This window comes from Cervus canadensis, chromosome 26 (genome assembly GCF_019320065.1).
Source record: "Cervus canadensis isolate Bull #8, Minnesota chromosome 26, ASM1932006v1, whole genome shotgun sequence".
NCBI classification, from domain to species: Eukaryota; Metazoa; Chordata; class Mammalia; order Artiodactyla; family Cervidae; genus Cervus; species Cervus canadensis.
Window position 1 is genome coordinate 46724942 of NC_057411.1, and position 2690 is coordinate 46727631.

Consider the following 2690-nt stretch of genomic DNA (forward strand, 5'->3'; position numbering starts at 1 on the left):
ATTGGAGAGGGAAGCCATTGCCAAAGCTATGTGTCTTCCTGGGTGTGTGTGCCAGGGTGGGAGGGGGTGGGGGAAGCAGATAAGAAATGTAGCTACAGGGCCCCTCCCCAGCGATTCTGATTGATTAGATCAGAGCTGGTGGTGAGGTATTAGGTCCCCCTTCCTGGTGCAGAAGGGTGTGAATTACACTTCCCCGAGCTTGTGACCCTGCCCGTGAGAGACCACGGGTGGATCCTCCTTTTCTTATTCCCCTGCTGAAGTCTGGCCTCGCAAGGACACCTAGGTGGCCGAGTCATTTCCCAGTTGGTCAGCAGTCACCACCAAGAACGAAGATGCTGGGGAGGGTCAAAATGGATGAGCTTCCTCGGTTGTATGTTCTTGACAGATTTCCTTCCTTTAGGGGACAGTGGTCTTACTTATCCAGGTCACCTGCCAAAAAAGGGGGGAGCTTCTCTGGTGGCCCAGTGGCTGGGACTCTATGCTGCCTGCAGGGGACCTGGGTTAGAGTCCTGATCAGGGAAACGGATCCCACATGTTGCAGTTAAACATCTCATGTACCACCGCTAAGACTCGGCACAGCCAAATAAATAAATGAAAATTTTTAAAGGGAGAAGGACAACAAGGGCTCCCTGCAAATCATTTTTGGGCAATATATAGTATTTCAGTTATAGGAACATATTTCATTAAATTTTTAGTTGAAAAGGTAATAGAAATTGAAAAAATGCATACAATGTAAAAAACACAAACCTCCCTCCCTAGTTTTCCTCTCTCCCAAACAGCTGCTATCAGTTTTTTTGGTCCAGAAATATACACAAACATATTTATGTAGACATGCCCATTTTTCTCTTATACAAATGTAACAATCTTGTGCACACACCATTCCCTATTGTACCTTTCCCCCTGGGACCTGATTTCATATTCAGTTCCGTTCAGTTCAGTCACTCAGTCCTGTCCGACTCTTCACGACCCCATGGACCACAGCACGCTAGGCCTCCCTGTCCATCACCAACTCCCGGAGTTTACTCAAACTCAAATCCACTGAGTCAGTGATGCCATGTAACCATCTCATCCTCTGTCGTCCCCTTCTCCTCCTGCCCTCAATTTTTCCTAGCATCACGGTCTTTTCCAATGAGTCAGCTCTTCACATCAGGTGTCCAAAGTATTGGAGTTTCAGCTTCAGCATCAGTCCTTCCAATGAACACTCAGGATTGATCTCCTTTAGGATGGACTGGTTGGATCTCCTTGCAGTCCAAGGGACTCTCAAGAGTCTTCTCCAGCACCACAGTTCAAAAGCACCAATTCTTTGGCACTCAGCTTTCTTTATAGTCCAACTCTCACATTCATATTAGCACGTGAAATTGGCTGCGTGAGATCAACTCCTTTTCAGAACTGTACCCCTCACAGGGATGACTGTGACTGATCTTGACTCTTCCTTATTAATGCCTTTTTAGGTTGTTTCCAGATTTTGCTACTACCAACACTGCTGTAATAGCTAGACTTGCATACATGTCAGTTCCTGACCATCAGAGTCTATTTTAGGGCAAATATCTAGATATGGATTTGCTGGGTTAAACGGTTTGTTCATTTCCAAGTCTGATTCTATACTGGCAAACTGCTTTACGAACAGCCTGTGGAGATTTGCTACCAGCAAGAGATTGTGAGAGTGTCTGTTTCAAAACTTTCTCTTTCGTACCTGCTCTGAGGCAATCCGAGTTGCGTTTTGGAGTCTCTTTTAAAAGATGCCAGTTGTCCCAGTCCCAGCTGTTTGAGTGTGGGGGAAAGGGTACCAGTCTAAAAACTGGAGCAACTAGATCCTAGTCCTGCCTCTCTAATTCCCTCAAAGACCTCTTGACCAGTTACTTATTCTCTCTGGGATCCAAGCTTCTCATCTGATGACAGGCCTCTGAACTAGACAAGGGCTGACACCATGATCTCAAATCTGTGATCGCCAACTGACACAGCCACGCACCATGTCGATGGTCATTCACCACAATGTCCAAGAGCAACTCAATCAATAAGCTCTGATCGAGTCCCATTAAGAGCCCAGCTTGTGTGTCACATATCCTGTCAAATACAAGCGATAAAGCATGCTGCTGCTGCTGCTAAGGCGCTTCAGTCGTGTCCGACTCTGTGCGACCCCATAGACGGCAGCCCACCAGGCTCCCCCGTCCCTGGGATTCTCCAGGCAAGAACACTGGAGTGGGTTGCCATTTCTTTCTCCAATGCATGAAAGTGAAAAGTGAAAGTGAAGTCTCTCAGTCGTGTCCGACTCTTAGGGACCCCATGGACTGCAGCCTACCAGGCTCCTCAGTCCATGGAATTTTCCAGGCAAGAGTACCGGAGTGGGGTGCCATTGCCTTCTCCGGATAAGGCATGAGCACTCACCGTTTGAGAAAGATGGTTACCAAACCTCAAGGAGGTGGTGAGCCACAAACAGTGGCATGTGATCAAGTGTCACATGGGTGGCATGGATAATAAGGGTCGAGAGATTGACATCAGGCACTTAGTGTCAACAAAATATTCCTAGAAAGGTGCCGTTTACCTAAGATATAAAGAGAACTAGAAATCTAGCTGGCAGCAGTGGTAGAAAGGAAGCTGGGGCATAGGGTGGTGTGAAAGTCCCCCGCCCCCCAACATAAAGAAACGTCGTGCTGGAGCACAGGAAAACTCCCACCCCAAAGGCGGCTGCG